Genomic DNA, 18231 nt, shown 5'->3' with positions numbered 1-18231 from the left:
GTATGAAAAAAACCTACAGGTCATGGTAACCATTTTGACATTGTTCGATTTAGCAGTGTTCGAGTTAGGAAAGGTCATTTTTATTTGATTTCACTTAGTTGCAGAGCCTGCGTTGCACCTATGGACCCCCTAAAGCGCCATTCAAAACTTAAGATGTCAGGTTTCTGTCACAGGGTGTGTGTGACAGCTGATCAGTCCAGTAAACTTTAATTGATTATTTGCATAGTGCCTACACCTCAGATGGGCTGCTTTAAAATGGCTGCGGTCGTGACATAATCTGAAAAAAACCAAAAGGGGGATGGGTGAATTGTAGTTTCTAGTGTGTTGAGAATGGCTCAAATTACGTATATTGTTGGGATTCTGGGTGTTAGTTATTACATTCTTGAGAGAGATAAGTGAATAAAAATGCATTTAGAAATGTGCAGTGGTCTAACGTGACGTTGAGGGTGTCTACTGGTAAAGTTCCAGCGTGTTATACGTGACCCAGCGTTACTTTTGTTAATCTTTAGAGCAAAGCCCTGCCCTGAAACTGCTTCTGCTGAGCTGGTCAGTGAACACAGCAGAAGCACAGCTTTTCTCCAACCTTCCTTGTTGCAGACATGGACTTCTTAAACCTCATCCTACGATCCATAACCATTCCAGCTTCAGGGGAGGATGCAGGAGTAGAGCATGGAGATCTGGACTGTGTTATGTTGCGCCCATGTGGTATTGGCGCGCCCAAGGGTGTTCTGCTCTCTGCGCGGCACAAACTTGAAATATCACGACCCCCGTCGTAACGGGGGAAGTGGTCTGCTCCTGACGTAAGGTGCACGAGTAAATAAAAGAACCCACGGTTTGGCGCCAGGGGCTGTTTTACCTAACCATCGCATGTGGTGTGTTTTATTATCATGAGTACGGTAGAGGCCGCCACAATATCTGCATAAAGACATAACAAAACTGTCGATGAGGTACGGAAACCAACCTTGCACCTGCTGTTGCTGTATCTGTGTCCAAGGTGCAGCTGCTGGATGTGGGCGGCGCTTGTCAGGCAGCTGGGTCGGCTGTCGGAACGATAACAAGACTTTCGTTCCATCCCGTGCGCTGCCAGGTCTGCACGCTGGAGGTCCTCCACCAGCAAGGCACGGCTGTTGAAACAGGAAGACGCGCTTGGTGGTCGCGGTATCCTGCGAAGAGAAGGGAAACTCCTGGCAGGGGCCCCGCCTATTTTCTTTCCCTTACATAGCGCAAGGAGCGCGATAAAGAACCAGTGACAGCCAACAAAGACTTTATAAACGGTGAGTTGCCAATTGGCACTGGCTCGACCGGCTCAAGTAGTTGAGATGGTGAAAGAGTCCCAAGAAACAGTAGGACAGTACAGTGGGGAGGACAATTCCCACGTGGTCTGTGGTGAACTAAGGTCAGAGACACCACAGAAAACAAAAAGAGGAAAAGAATCTGAAACACATTGTTTTTCATTAAAGACTTACAAAGAAAACAAATCAGATATTCACGTGGCAGTCAGGCGCTGAAGGGTGTTTTGACTTTCAGTTGTTTTTTGTGATCAATCAATCACTGGTACTGGCTCTATGGCAATATGGCCTCCTTCCCGGCATTGGAACCTTTTATAGTAGAAGGGCCCCCGTCTGCCCGTGTCGCAAAATGGAAATCATGGGTGGAGTGTTTGGAAAATTATTTCGATACCATGGCATTGGACCCCGACAGAAAATGACCCATGCTTCTACATTTGGGTGGGCCCGCAATCCTTAAAGTCAGCAAGTCAGTGGTCAAAGAGGGCCCTCCTTTCTCGTACCAGACTTTAAAACGTGCAATCACAGCGTATTTTGAACCGTTAGCGAATCCTGACTATGAACGGTTCCTCCTCAGGCAGGCGAGACAACTCCCGGAAGATTCGGTTGATGCATTTTATGCCAGACTGAGGGATTTGGCCAGCACATGCACACTACCAGACCCAGGAGATGAGATTTGTGTGCAGTTTATTCAAGGGTGTCACTCCACCAAACTGAGGGAACACATTTTGCAGGTCCCTGGCATGCCAATGGCCGACATGTTAACAATGGGGCGGTTTAAGGAATTGTTCTGTATGCGGGCGGCACACATGGAATCGGCACTTGCAAAAACAATCGAGCAGAGCCCATAAATGCAATTACCGCAGGACTAACAACCAAAAAGAAAGACAGAAATAAGTTTGCAAGCACCAGTCGCACCTGTTACATGTGTGGTGGAGCGTATCCGCACCAAGGCAAGTGTCCAGTGGTGGGAAAACAGTGCACTAACTCCCAATGTCTAAATCATTTTGCAAAAGTTTGCTGTTCGACAACCAGGCAAAAGTCCGAGGGACCAAGGAGGGTGCATGCAGCAAAAACAATCCACTTCCAAGAAGAGGCACCAGATATGGATGATGATGAACCCGAGGGGACTGTATATGTCATTCACACCACCCAACCAGGCAACCCATTGAAGAAGAGAATCCCAAAGTGCAGAGTGAAGGTGGCTGGTCATCAGGTAGTGGCCCTCATTGACAGGGGAGCCTCAATAAACATTTTGGCTCAATCTGCATTCCAACAGCTACCGACTCGCCCTTTGCGCCCAACCACTGTACAAGTATTTGCATTCAGATTGGCAACACCAATTCCATTAGCAGGGGTGATCATGACAGACATCACGCATGAAGCGATCACTACCCGTGCCAAAGTATATGTTGCCAAAGTGAGCACAGGAATGCTGTTAAGTTGTCGTACAGTCGAAGAACTTCAACTGGTGGCGTTCGCTTTCAGCATACACCTGGGGGCTCTTGAGACATTGGAAGAGGAATATGTAGATTTGTTCAAGGGCATAGGTTGTTTGAAGGAACGTTTGGTGAAACTGCACATTGAAGAGTCAATCGAACCAGTGGCGTTGAAACACAGACACGCAGCATTTCACCTATGCCCTCAAGTGGAAGTTGAACTAAAAGAGTTAGAAGAGGCAGACATCATTGAGCGTGTGGAAGGACCAACCCACTGGGTTTCAACCATTGTGGTCACTCGCAAGCCAAGACAACCAGGGGAGGTGCAAATTTGGCTTGATATGCGGCTACCAAACATGGCCATTAAGGGAATGCCATCTCATGCTCACAGTGGACGAGATTGTAGCGGAGGTCAGCGGATCACGGTAGTTTTCCAAAATGGATCTTCGTGCTGGATATCACCAACTGATGTTGGCACCTGAGTCCAGGGCGATAACAACCTTCTCTACACATGTGGGGCTCAGACGATACAAACGCCTGAGTTTCGGCATTGCTAGTGAGGCTGAAGTATCCAGGACACGATACGAGGGGTACTGGCAGGACTTGAAGGTGTCATTAATGTGATCGATGATATATTGGTGCATGCTCCCACCGTAGAAGTACACCTCAAAAGACTCTGCACCACTTTCCAAAGACTGTACCAAAGTGGGCTGAACCTACACAGGAAGAAATGTGAGTTTCTCAAACAGGACATTGCGTTCTTAGGGTATCATTTCTCTGAGAAAGGGGTGCAGCCTGACCCAGAGAAAGTGGCGGATAGTCAATAAGCATCCGCTCCCACGTCCGTGACTGGTGTTCGCAGCTTTTTAGGGATGATCACCTACTGCGGTAGGTTAATTCAAAACCTAACATCCCTCACGGCTCCGCTGAGGGAACTTATGAAAGCTCACACCGCGTGGGAATGGAACTCAACTCATGAGGCTGCTGGATGAAAGAAGCATTGTCAGCTGACAACACCTTGGTATATTTTGACTCATCCAAAGACACTGAAATATCGGTAGATGCCAGCCCAGTGGGAGTGGGAGCTGTTCTATCTCAAAAGGGTGATGACGGAGAGTGGGCACCAGTGGCTTATGCTAGCAGGGCTTTAACAGCTACGGATTAGCGTTATTCGCACATAGAAAAAGAAGCACTAACAGTACATTGGAGCTGTCACCATTTGCATTTGTACATATATGGTCATTCGTTTGTAGTGCACACCGACCATAAGCCACTTATCCCTCTGTTTAACAAATCTGTCTCCCATGCACCACCCCGGATAGAGAAGTGGATTCTCCAATTGCAGGAGTATCCGTTATCAGTGGTATATCGACCTGGTGCACAAAATCCAGCTGATTACCTGTCAAGGCATGCTAGACCTTTCACAGCCCAAGACAAAGAGGATGTGGAGGACATGGAAGAGTACGTGAGACTAGTGGTGGAGTGGTCAAGACCACTTCCCATGTCCATCAAAGACATTCAAGAAGCTACACGAGCGGATGCAGCTCTACAGCTGGTAATGTCCTGTGTTCGAGACAGGAGATGGCATCTGCTAAAGCTCAATTTATCTCGCAGGACAGCCGAGGCGAGCGCCACGTTATTGTCATTGTACTGTGTTAGACAGGAGCTGGCGGTATCGCCAGAAGAATGCCTATTGCGGGCAGCCTTTTGGTCATCCCAGAGACACTGTAACAAAGGACCAATGACCTGGCTCACGCTGCTCATTAGGGCATGGTCAAAACAAAAGCAAGATTGAGGAGTACGGTGTGGTTCCCCGGGCTGGATGCCAGGGTTGAACAAACCATACAACAAAGTCCCATGTGCCAAACACTTGGCCCAGCTGACCCTCTGGCGCCCATTCTCATGGAGCCCATTTCGTCAACTCCTTGGCATAGGGCCAGCGCCGATTTAGGCAGTTTCCCTGATGGTCGCCACATGTTGGTGGTCATAGTTGATTTTTCGAAATACCCAGAGGTGGAGGTATTGGACTCCACCACCACTGAATGAATCGTGCCCTGCCTAGAGAAGATTATGGTCACCCACGGGATCGTGCAGGAACTGAGAACAGACAATGGTCCTCCATTTTCTAGTCATGAGTTTGCATCATAATTGGCCTCCCATGCCATCTGTCATCGGAAAATTACTCCTTGGTGGCCTCAAGCCAACGGGGAAGCCGAACGGTTCATGAGAACTTTGAATAAGGTCCTGCAAATTGCGGTGGCGCAAAGTAAGAACTTGGAATTTGCCCTACTTGAATTATTGCGGGAATACATGTTAACTCCTCATATCACAACTGGTGTGGCTCCCAGTGTAGTGTGAAGGGGAGTGAGAGACACCATTCCCCAAGTAACTGCCCCCAACTGGATTAATGACCAAGTCGCCACCCGACTACACTCCCGCCAGGTGCAAAATGATCGAATGTCTCAGAAGAGGCGAGCACATCTCTGTGATCTACGAGTAGGAGAGTTGGTCTTGGTAAAAAATCGGCATCTGGGGGTAAGTTCAAACTCCCCTTTGAGGCTGCTCCGTGGACAATTTTCAAGATAAAAGGCACTTTGGTTACCATCAAAAAAGGTCCTGAAATGCTGACTAGGAATGTGTCCTTCTTCAAGCAATACTATCAACCAGCAGGGGAGCCAGCAGCTTCTGAGGTGCCCGTGTTGTCAGGAATAGATGACAAAGATGGTGAGAGATGTTTTCTGAAACTGGAGACCTGCCCTCTGACTCAGCGGTGGTTCTCAGTGGGTCACAGATACCGTGAGGACCCCTTCTAGAGTTGAGGGAGTGGAACAGGATGAAGTGGTGACCTCTAGTCTCCCCACAAGCAACCCTGTCACGGCCGTTGTGCCCAAAGGAGACATGCATCGATACAGTCTCCGTCCTCGGCCTTCTGCCAATTTGAAACTGAAGGACTATGTATGTAAATAGACCTTTAAATTTATTTGCACTCATTGTCAGGGTATTTTTTTGTTTTTCTTTCAGTCACGTTTTTTCATTATATAAAGAGTTTGTCTATTTGGCATGTTCCTGACATATGTGCCTAATTGGGTGGTTAATGTTATTTAAGGTTAAGGAGGAATGTTATGTTGCGCCCATGTGGTATTGGCGTGCAGGGGTGTTCCGCTGTCTGCGCGGCACGGACTTGAAATATCACGACCCCCGTTGTGACGGGGGAAGTGGTCTGCTCCAGATGTAAGGCACGCGAGTAAATAAAAGAACCAGCGGCTTTGTGCAAAGGGCTGTTTTACCTAACCATCGCATGTGGTGTGTTTTATTATGAGTACGGTAGAGGCCGCCGCAATAGCCGCATAAAGACATAACAGACTGTATTAAGCAGACGAGTCAATATTGTCGCGTTATCAATGACTACAGACAGGATAATAAATAAAAAAAGACATAACGCTCTGAGCTTGGCTGCCTGCTGCATTTCAGTCGCCATTCACATGTAGCTGAGGGGATTGCAGAGACACACAGCATGTAATAACAATGTGGTGCCTCCCTCATTCTAGGCGCACGTGCAGGTTGGTCCGTTGTCCACTGTGCTTAAAAGAGGAGTGCGACCGCTGTGGGAGAGAGGGAGTGATCCACAGACAGCCGGCGGTGACGCCAAGCTAATTAGATTTTAAGAGCTCCGCAATGTAACTGGTGCTCATGCAGAGCACTCTAATACATCTGATGGGAGTTTGCACTTGAAACTGGCATGGCCACGCGATGCAAAGGGGATAGAAAAAAGAGAAAAGTCATCACAACTGGTGATCATGCAAAGTGTTCTAATATCTCAGATGGAGTTTGGTGCTTGAAACTGCCATGACTGTGCAATGCGAAGGGGAGAGACAAAAGAGAAAAGTAGTTTGCCCACACTAAAGTATATGGGTGATCGTGCAATAATCCATATAACAGGGTCAGTGGGCAAGGCTGTAACAAACCACCCTGTAGGCGGGACAAACATAAGGCATTTACTAACAACATCAAGGAATTTTTGAAAGACAAGCCCATGAACAAATGAAAGTGATGGGCATGGTGAAAGTCCACAGAATAGATTGCAACAGGTTGAGAAAAGCAGCGCTTTTGCACTGCTATGCTCGACCTAAAAAGGCGATCCTTGCTCGAGGGAGGTTTGTATGTAGCGGTGATGCAGCTTCAGTCACCTCAAGATACAGTATAAATTGAGCGCTGCTGGACACCAATGGGGATGGTGTTGATAAGGGTTTGCACAATGTTTGTGCATGAAGTTGCAATTAATGTGCAGCTGCAGCATATCTAAATACCCTGATGACATTTAACTTCTGCTGTTCCCCTGTTGTGCTGAGTTAATAGAAACTAGCTGCTCGAGCTATGGTCTAGAAGGCTGTTTTGTTAATTATTTCACATTGCTGGTTGCACTGAAGGAAGTGTAGTCTAACACGATTTTTAAAAAAACGAAAAAAGGGAAAAAAGCTTGATAATGTGGTCAGAAGCTAGCCATAGCACCTTTTTTTTAAAGCCATCAAAAAAGTCGGGGGTGTGGGGACCGGAGAGAGGTATCAGTAATGGACAGCGAACCAGAAGGGTATAGAAGAAACAAAACAAGGGAGCTGAGGGAGTACGAGGCAGGGGAAGTGTGAGGGGGAAAATAAAATAGTACCTCAGTTAATTCTAAAGAAGTGGATGGACACTGATTACGTTGAATCAATCTGTGCCTGGTCTCTGCTCCACAGAAATAAACAAATTACTTTCAACCTGCACTGGCCAATCGGGATACTGCAATGAAGAATGGCGCGGCCTGCACTAGCCAGTTGGTATACTGAAAAGACGAGTGGCACAGAAGCCAACAAATGATAAACCATAGGCGGGCTCAAAGCCTTTATTGTAAACAATAAGTCTTGCAAGCGACCGTGCATGCACTAGTGCACGCTCACACAGACTCCACCTAAAATGGTTGTGTTAATTGGCGGAGATAGTACTCTGCCCTGTTAGACTCATCCATATTTAGTTGTTTTCAAAATGTATTTAGTCTCCCAAAGTGACTCCTTTAGGCTGTCGATGTTATGCCTTTCCATCACCACTTTAAATTCTTGCTTCAGGTTCTCTCTTCTGAGTCTTGATTGTGTTTTATGTTTAGTGTTAGACCTAACTGCTCTTGGTGTGGTTTACCTGTGCTTTTGGCTTCTGACCTCCTGTTTTTGGACCCTGTGCTGTAATTTGTTTTGGCTGGTTTTTATATTCTGGACACTTTACCACAGCTAACCAGTGCTAAAGTGCAAGTGCTCTCTGTGTAAATAGTATTGGTGATTGGTTATCCATGATTGGCATATTTGATTTACTAGTAAGTCCCTAGTAAATAGCACTAGAGGCGACCAGGGCCAGTAAATCAAATGCTGCTAGTGGCCTGCAGCACTGATTGTGCCACCCACATGAGTAGCCCTGTAAACTTTTCTCAGACCTGCCATTGCAGTGTCTGTGTGTGCAGTCTTGCACTGCCAATTCGACCTGGCAAGTGTACCCACTTGCCAGGCCTAAACCTTCCCTTTTACTACGTGCAAGTCACTCCTAAGGTAGGCTCTAGGTAGCCCCATGGGCAGGGTGCAGTGTATGTAAAAGGTGGGACATGTACTGATGTGTTTTACATGTCCTGATAGTGAAATACTGCCAAATTCGGTTTTCACAATTGCAAGGCCTATGTCTCTCATAGGATAACATGAGGACTGCCTTTAAATATCTTTCAAGTGTAGTTTCCCATTGGTAACAGATAGAGATATGGAGTTTGGGGTCTCTGAACTCACAATTTAAAAATACATATTTTTGTAAGTTGTTTTTTTAGATTGTCTGTTTGAAAATGCCAGTTTTAGAAAGGGGGCATTTTTTTGCTTAACCGTTCTGTGCCTCTGCCTGCTTATGTATTCCACATCTGCGTCAGACTGACATTTGGGCTGCTTCTGCCTGAAGAGGGAAATAAATGGACTTTACTTTCTGAAATCCTGCTTATGAAGTTTCTCCAAGGGCTTGGTCTGAGCTTACCCTCTGTTGTGAAGTCTCAGGGACATCAAAGACTTCATCAGCCAGTGTCTGGGCCCTTCTGCTGGGAGTCCTGACTTACTAAGTGGTGCCAAATCCAGTCCCCTTAGAAATGAAAGCTGGTAACCTGCGGGGGGAAATCGACACACAGCTGTGTGCGCATCAGAAAAATCGACACACATCCCATCCTGCGGCTGAAAGTTTGACGCAGTGTCTGCCTCGTGGCTGGAGAAACGATGCAGCACCTATTCACACAGCGGACTCTTCGTACAGAGCGTCGGAAATTTCCACTCATGGATCCTGGGTGTCAAAGTCTTCAGTATCCCCTCATGGACCCGAGTCTGTGCACCGCCTCTCTTGCAAGAAAAGAATTGACGCACGGCCTCCAGTTCGAGTTAAGAATCGACGGACGGCCTAACTTGTGAGTAAGGAATCGACTTTATTTTTTACGCATACCAGACACTTTGTGCTAAATTAACATATCCATTGATTTCTATGGATTAAGACTCTTTTTATTTTAAAAATTCATATCTTTGGTTGAGTATGTTGGATTTTTGTAGTTTTGGTTTTGTTTAATTTAGATAAATATTGGCTATTTTTCTAAACTGGTGTGGAGTCCTGTTGTCGTCGTGTTTTCACTGTTCATGTGTGGGTTTTGTAGAGATACTTTACAAATTGCCTCTGAGATAAGCCTGACTGCTTATGCTAAGCTACCAAGGGGGTGAGCAGGGGTTATCTGAGCTATGGATTACCCTGACTAGAGTGAAGGTCCCTGCTTGGACAGAGTGCAACTGACTGCCAACCAGTGACTCCTTTTCTAACATTTAGGGGGTCATTCTGACCTCCGCGGGCGGCAGAAGCCGCCCGCCTGGCGGGAACCGCCAGAAGACCGTACCGCGGTCGAAAGACCGCAGCAGTCATTCTGAGTTTCCCGCTGGGCTGGCGGGCGACCGCCAGAAGGCCGCCCGCCAGCCCAGCGGGAAACCCCCTTCCATGAGGATGCCGGCTCCGAATGGAGCTGGCGGAGTGGAAGGGGTGCGACTGGTGCAGTTGCACCTGTCGCGATTTTCAGTGTCTGCTTAGCAGACACTGAAAATCTTGGTGGGGCCCTGTTAGGGGGCCCCACGACACTCGTTACCGCCAGCCAGGTTCTGGCGGTCAAAACCGCCAGAGCCAGGCTGGCGGTAAGGGGGTCGGAATCCCGCCATGGAGGATTCCCTTGGGCAGCGGGAAACCGGCGGGACACCGCCGGTTTCCCGTTTCTGACCGCGGCTGTACCGCCGCGGTCAGAATGCCCATGGGAGCACCGCCAGCCTGTTGGCGGTGCTCCCGCGGTCGTTGGCCCTGGCGGTCCATGACCGCCAGGGTCAGAATGACAGCCAGGGTCAGAATGACCCCCTTAGTCTTAAGGGCTGTGCATTAAGCCACTGATCACAACTCAGATGTATCCCATACTGAGTTTTGACTTATTTCTACGGTATTGGTGTTCATATCTTGCATACTGTTTCTTATATTAATTTTTCAAACAGAATCAGCTGTTGGCAAAAGGAATATTTTCATATTTGTTTCCCTCCAGATTTCTTAGCTCTATCAATATTATGGTCATAGTCTGATTTCTTTCTTCCTTCGGGCTTTTATGCTCACAGTGCTAGACTTTGTATCCTCTGAATCTTTCAGTATGACTTTATATATAATATTTTTAACAAAAGTTGTCAGCACCCCCAAATGTTTCCTTTGTAAGCTGTGTCAAAACCTTTTTTTGTTAATTTGTTTATTTATCATTTTGCTTGCAACAAACATAAATAACATAGTCAACCCAACATCCACCCTCCACTCCGGCTTCTCAATAAGGTTCCATCCCACCCTCATTTTCTTTCTATTCAGATTCATTGAATATTCCCATATTGTGCAATATCTTTGTTCCAGTACGATAATACCTAATGGGAGAGAGCCGATTCTCGCATCTCTCCACCAGTTATTGAGTCCTTCAATTTATCCCCCATTCACTTCCCATCTTCCCATATTTTTTCAGATGTGTTCATACACCCACACCCTATACATATTTTCTTCCAGCAATTTACAGACTTCTATCCCTATTTCTACAGTCTCTGGGACCAGGGGGGTTCCTGAACCCCATCTCTGTGCAATGTCTTGTTTTGCAGCTATACAGCCCAGGTTCATAAATTGTTTTTGGTAACGTGTATGGTCTGTGGCCTCCCACACCCTAAGCAATGCCAGCTTTGGTGTCAGTTCCAATATGAGCTCTGTTACATCTTCCAAGGATTTCCCCACCTCCTCCCATAATGTGGGGATACACGGGCAACTCCACAGTGTGTGCACAAGAATAATATACTCTGTGCAATATCTTGAGTTGAATCAGCCTAAACCTTGCCTTAATAGCCACCCTCAAGGGGAACTCCAGTGCATCCTGACAGTTCTCCTCATCTAACTCCCCAAAATCCTGTTTCCATTTGGCCTGCGGGGACTATCTAGGAGTCTAATCTCTAGCAGGGGACTCCTCCTGCGTTTCAGTGTCTGGTAGTATACACGCCCTAAGTGCATGACCTAGCCTAACGTATTGTAGTCACTCTGCTTACTGGCATCTGATACTCGAGTCATAGGTAGAAGAACAGGGCTACATTAATTTGCGTCCCACACGTCCGCTAAACTGGACAGCCTATGGTGTCCATTCCAAGAATTCCTACAAGTTCGCCACTGGAAGTTTGGAGCCTACCCATAATGGTGTTTTAGATGTCAGTCTATGTTTCCAGCCCATTTCCGCCGTTAATTTCCTCCATACCGCTCATACTGTTCTCGTTGCCGGAAATAAAGTTGGAGGTAGTCTGCCTCCATATAGTGCATGCAGGTAGCTCTTCTCACCTAGTGTCATTCTGTCTTGCTTGAACCGCGGGTCATCCAACTCTGCGTACGCCAATCATTCACCACACTGACAGGTGAAGTCTCATAGTACTTTTTAACATTGGGCAGGGCTACGCCACCTTCATATTTTGATCTTTGCAGTACCCTCAAGGCAGTCCTGGGTTGTCCCTCTGCCCAGAGTGGGTCCGTACCAAAGAGTCCACTCTAGTGAAGAAACTCTCCGGGATCTTATAGGGGCTATTTTGGAGTATATACAGAAACCGTGGAAGTGCTGCTATCTTAAACATTTCCGCTCTAGCTAACATTGAGAGTGGAAGTGGCTGCCAGTGTTTTACATCCTATTCTAATCGATTAAGCTGTGTTTCAGGTTTGGCCTTATAGAACGCGTCAGGATCTCGAACAATCCAAAGCCCTAGGTATTTGAATTGCAAAATCTCCACTCTCATTGGCAAAGCAAGAGTGCCCAATCATGTCTGTCTTCCCATCAGGAACAACAGCGACTTTCCTCAGTTTATAGCAAAGCCGGAATGCTCCCAAAATATCCTGAAGATCTCTTTCAATCTGCTAAGGGAATGGGATACATTGGTCAGGTATAGCGAGATACATTCCTCTTCACCCAAGGGACCATTAACCTTCACTCTTCCCTTGGGACGGTCGTACAGCCGTTTGACCCATCTGATATATTTAGGACCAAATCCCATCATAGTCATTACCCCAAGAAGGAAGGTCCATTCTACAGAGTCGGAGGCTTTATTTGCATCCAAGGATGCAATTGCTCTCTCCGCTTGCGAGTCCCTGCCCTCTGCCAGGTTATTGTACAGTCTCTGTAGGTTCAACTTGGTCGATGATCCTGGTATAAACCCATTTTAGTCCGGATGGATCAGTTCCTGCACCATTCTCCTCAGCATGTTTGCTAACAGTTTGGCCAGTATCTTAATATCTGCATTTAGTAGTAATATTGGTCTATAGGAGTCCGACCTGTCCAGGGGTTTGCCTTCTTTCGGGAACCATATAACTGCTGCAACTCGCATATCCTCCGACAACTGCCCATCCTTGAATACCCATATGTATGCCACATGGAGTTGGGCCGTTGTCAATTTCTTAAACAGCTCGATCGAGAGTCCATTCGTCCCCTTTCCCTGATTTCCCTGATTGCATTTGACTCATCGTGGAGGCAACCTCTTTGGCTGTGATATCTAACTCCAAATCAGCTGCCTTCTGGTCAGGAACACGTAACTGGGACCCGTAGAAGGGCTCTTAAGTATCTGACAAATGCCTCTGTGATTCCCTTATCTTTTTCCAAGCCTCCCGGGTCTACCTTTACCTCCCTGATAGTCATATTCTCGCTTTTTCTCCTGAGCCATGCCAGTAGTTTACCTCTCTTGTTCTTCCCTTCGTAGATATGTTTCTGTTTTGCCAGGTAAGATGTCCTCGCCTCATGCTTTGCTACTGCCTGGTACTATACACTTTTAAGGTCCATGACCTCTTTCCCTGTAAGGACTGGGTGCTGTGTCTAGTCCTTTCCAGTTGAATCAGTTCTCCCTCTAGGGTGGCTAGTCTTGCTTGCCTTCCTCATCTGTCATCTATCTCCCCAGTAATAATAACTTCTCAGAGCGTGGCTTTGTGTGCCTCCCACAACACCATTGGACTTTCCACCAAGTGTTTATTTTCCTCAAAGTAGTGTTTGGTTGCTTTGTCTAAGCGCTTCACCTCTTGCTTGTTGGCAAGGTGCTATGTTTCCATCTTCCACTCCCCTCTGGGTTTCAGTGCCCTGATATTCAAAATAGCCACTATCGGAGAATGATCAATGATACCCCTAGCCTGGTATTCTACCGAAGTAAATCTGGAGTGCGGGTCTCCGGTGTTGAATAAATAGCCTTTCCTTGAATGCATATTGTGGGCCCCGGAGTGGAAGGAGTGCTCTCTGTCCTCTGGGTGTAAAGATCACCATATGTCACAGAGCTCCAGGACCTGCGTGAATCCTGCCTTTTCCCTCCATCTTTTCACTCATTCTGTCCATTGTAGTATCCATCACTTGGTTAAACTCTCACCCCAGCAGCATCAGCTATGGGCTGACCAATTTTCTGCAGTGTTCCCATTTGCAGGCCCTGGGGAGCAAACACGTTGGCCAATAATATTTTTCCCCCTCGTGCTCACCCAGGATTGCAATATAGCAGCCATTTGCGTCTGCCCATGTGTGTATAGCATGGAATGGGAGTGTTTTGTTAAGCAATCTCAAGACCCCACATGTACATGAGGTATACTGCGCGTAGCCAGCTAATTTAAGTCTACTGCGACCCATGCTATAGTGTTGCGTGCCTACTAAGTGTGTCTCTTGCAGGTATACTATGTCAGGTTTAGTTCTGTTAAGGGCCAGCTGTACTAGACTCCTCTTCACTTTGTTTCCTAATCCATTAACATTCCTTGATGTTAATGACAAAGAGTGTGTTTATGTCATGGTTGGTATATTCGCCTTCCCCCTAGGAGCAGCTGGCCTGTCGAGCGTAGCATGACAAATGATCCTTCCAATTGTGGATGTAGTGTGTTGTCATAACATTCTTCCCCACCCCCCTGAAACTAACCTCCTCCAATTCACAGTATCTGTCCATCCCAAACCAGAATAACAAACACATGTATGCACTCTTCATTGGGAGAATGGCTTTCCACCTGCTGTGTCAAGTAGCCCACCCTGTCATAGTACTTCCTGAAATGCTTCTAACTTATAAAGAGCCAGGGGTGCACTGCCCCATCTCCCCGAACCCCGAGGTCTCATTTTGTCTTACCAGACTCCGCCTTGAGCAGGGGCCTCTCACAGTTGATCTGCTGCCATGGGTGTTACCACCGGCCCCTACTCCTCCAGCTCGTGCTCTGTCTTGGTGTGTTCCGATGCGCTACCGTCTCCCGCTGGAGCCAAGAGTTTCAATGTTTTGGTTCTGAAAGCATTGGTGTATTGTTGCAGCTCTTTAACATTTGTTCTTGTGAATCTTTCATCCGTGCCTTCCCAGGAGAAGGCACAGAGGGTCCTCCCCCCCGATATCCCCCTCTATTCCTCTTTTTCTGCGATACCATCCTCCATCCACCCTTGCTATCCGACTCTTGTGGTGCGTTCTTCCAGAGGTGACGGTTTTCAAGGCAGGTGCCATATGCGTCCGTGAAGTAGTGAGTCTTCCCCTCATGTTTTACTCCCAGCTTTGCCGGGTAGAGCAAGCAGTACTTAAGACAAATTTGTCTTATTATTTTGGTCCACATTTTGATCCACATTGACTCTGCACCAGATTCGTATAGTCCAGATATAAATGCATGTCTTGCCTGTCTATGGACTGTAGACTATGTTTTCTAGCCACTTGGAGGATTACATCTCTGTCCCTTAAATTCATAGGTCTTACTTTTATTGGGTGTGGATTCGTCCCCCACGGTCGTGGTGGGTTTGACCGGATTCTGTGTGCGCGTTCCACAGAGAAGAAGCGGGAGGGTTTACCTTGTAGGACTGTCTTGTCCACCCAGTCCTCCACAAAAAAATTAAATGTTCGGCCCTTTCAATTTCTCTGGTACTCCGACCAGTGTCATGCTATGATGACGGGATATACCCTCGGCATCCTCCATTCTATTCACCAGGCACTTCAGTTCTTTTTCCATATCTGCACATTTCTTAGTGAGGTCTTTCAGTTGTGGTACAGCGTTGCTGATTTGGTCCTCCGATTCTTTCACTCGGTTCGATAATTTCCTGTGATCGTCCCTGAGCAGCCCCACCTCACTCACCACTGCCACTATTTGGTTTTCCGAGGATAGCCTGCAAAATGGTTGCTGTACGGGCTGCAGGGTTTGTACTGTCCTATGCCCTGCCCGTCTCTTTTACTCCCGGGCCTCCACCCCAGGAGGCCGTCTCTCTGACCATGGTGGCGAACCATGACATAATCTGTTTCACTCCTGCACATGCCTCTTTTTTGTAACAGGATGTGCAGTGGCGTTCTACTGATCCCCCCCCCTTCAAGCAAGTAGCCTCCTCTTGGGGGTTAGTATCATTCCCGTAATCAAATGATACCAGGATAAGTGGAGTCCCACCTCTCGTGCTGTCTCTGGACCTCACCCTCTCCAACACTGGGGGAATTCTAAGTATTGCAATGGCTTTGTGCGCCAAGTCAGTCTCAAGCCCAGTTGAGGTGGCCTCAAGGTTGCAGTCACACCATGTAAGGGTCCCCCCCGTATCTCTCTCTCCCCTTTTACAGGAGCTGGCATTGTTTGTGTATGGTCGAGGTCTGATTCCTCTCTCCGGTCTCCCGGCTAGCTTCTGCTTTGGAGTCTTCAGAAAAAAGACGGGGGGACAGGGCCCAGCAGCCACAGCGCGACTCCAGGCATATCTCTGCTCAAGGGAGTGAGAAAAGTCCAACACCCCTTGCCCCCTAACAGTCACTGTTGCTGCTGCTCCTGGAGGGCGGCAGCCAGTGTCAGGTTCCATTCGTTGGGCTGGAGGTCACCGGCACTCTTTCCCTGCTCTCAGGCTCTCCGCTGTCGGCCTCCGGGATGCCGCTCCCAGCAGGTGCCATCTTAGGCCCTGCGAGGGCTTCACCCCAGATCCGTTTCTCACCGTCAGAGACTACTCACAGGCAGTGCGAGTGATCCCTGGTGTTTCCTGGACAAGCGCTGCACGTGTGGCAGGGTCAGCATCCTGATTTGGTCAAGCTTTTGGGGTCCCGGGGCTGCGGAGTCTCAAAGCTTCAAAAGTTACGTAGTATCTCATGGAAGTCTAGGCCACGTTGTGACATGTCTAAACCTGTTTGGTCCAGTAAGATCAGATGTGGTTTCTGTATATAATAAACTTTCTTTTTAAAATCTACAACCCTTCCTTCCTTATTAAAAATCTACAACTGACATTTCTTATTGGCCAGTTCAGATATTTGTTTGATGCACCTTTATAAGTCACTTCAGGCACCGTCTCCACCTCACCCCATGTGCGCACTCTTGACCAAACCGTTTCCACTTCGTGCCCCCTTCTATTAATATTGCAAGTTGATATTTTCCCTTTTCAGCTTTCTTTTCTATCCCTCCACCTCTTTTTCTTTCCAGATTATTATTTTAAAAACCACATGTACTGTTCTATGTGTTTAACTTTTCGTTCCGGTAAAAAAACATAACTTCGAAGGCTACTCTCCTAGTTGACACTGACCTTAAAATCCATCCTCCTGTCCCTTTATTTATTGACAAGGCAAAACTTGTTTCAATTATTTGGAGATAACATAAGGCACTTCTGTAATATGTGGAACATTTTGGGCTAACAACCTTTTAGCTCCCCCGAGAAAGATCACTCTCCCACAGGCATTTGTGTTGTCCCACTGTGTATATCTCCTCATTTTATATGTTGCCTCCACCAAGCCTACCTTAGGTTGCTGGTTCATCCTCCTGTGAGCTGTTGGGTTCCTCTTTCACCAGAACCAATAAAACCATTTCCTTTTGAATAGTTTTAGCAGTGTATCGACTAGATTTCAATTGAAATTGGAGCATAAAAGGTGAACAGCCACATGTATTTAATTGTCCTCTTCATCAACTATCCTGTGACTTGCTGCGTTCCCTTTTTGTTGCCTTTGTTCCCTGGCCACTTTCAGAATTCATTCCCTCTATGTCTTTTGTTATGCTGTCATTAGGGAACTACAATCTCCTGGCCCCACATGCACGCCCAAATGTTTTGGGAACTCATTATGATATGTGTATGACCTCTCCGAACTAGCCAAGAACAAAAGCAATCCTACCGTCTTCTTGAACAGACCCTCTTACAGTCTTCAGCCTTGTGGCACTTTGTGTCTTTGAGGAAATCACATTTCTGTTAGAGATCTCTGAAGATTGCTCCAATTTTGGAGAACTGTGAACCTGTGATTGATAGCTCCTGCTCTCACTGTTCACAGGAGTTCATCCTACCTCATGAAAAGGTTACTTCAATTCTTTTTCTTTGAACTAGTCAGTCTTTTATTTCCATAAATTGGACAAATAATGTGTCAATCTACTTGTTTTGAGAGTCCTCCAAACAATTGCTTACTGTCCTCTTATTTTGCCCCCAAACCTGCACCCCTTGGGACAGCAGAGATCTTTGGGGGTGATTCTGACCGCGGCGGACGGCGGTCGCCGCCCGCCAAGCGGTTCCCGCCGAAAGACCGCGGCGGTCATTCTGGCTTTCCCGCGGGGCCGGCGGCCCAGCGGGAAAAGCCCCATCAACAAGGAAGCCGGCTCAGAATTGAGCCGGCGGAGTTGAAGGGGTGCGACGGGTGCAGTGGCACCCGTCGCGATTTTCACTGTCTGCACAGCAGACAGTGAAAATCTTTGTGGGGCCCCCAGGGGCCCCTCGACACCCCATACCGCCATCCTGTTCCTGGCGGGCGAACCGCCAGGAACAGGATGGCGGTATGGGGTGTCACAATCCCCATGGCGGTGCATGGCTTTCCGCTTCTGGCCGCGGCTTCTGGCCGCGGCTGTACCGCCGCGGTCAGAATGCCCGGCGGAGCACCTCCAGCCTGTTGGCGGTGCTACCGCCAACCTCCGCCCTGGCGGTAATTACCGCCAGGGTCAGAATGACCCCCTTTGTGTCCTACTGAGTTCTCTCTTTA

The 18231-nt window shown here is 47.6% G+C and overlaps 1 protein-coding gene across 3 annotated transcripts in view; it reads left to right on the top strand.

The window, feature by feature from the left end:
* The window catches only part of CENPU (centromere protein U), a 427790-nt gene that overhangs the window by 131113 nt on the left and 278446 nt on the right, over positions 1-18231 (top strand). The window lies entirely within an intron of this gene.

Source organism: Pleurodeles waltl, chromosome 1_2 (genome assembly GCF_031143425.1).
Source record: "Pleurodeles waltl isolate 20211129_DDA chromosome 1_2, aPleWal1.hap1.20221129, whole genome shotgun sequence".
In the NCBI taxonomy this organism is placed as follows: domain Eukaryota; kingdom Metazoa; phylum Chordata; class Amphibia; order Caudata; family Salamandridae; genus Pleurodeles; species Pleurodeles waltl.
Note: the sequence above shows the minus strand (reverse complement) of the source record. Positions and strands in the feature narration are given on the sequence as shown.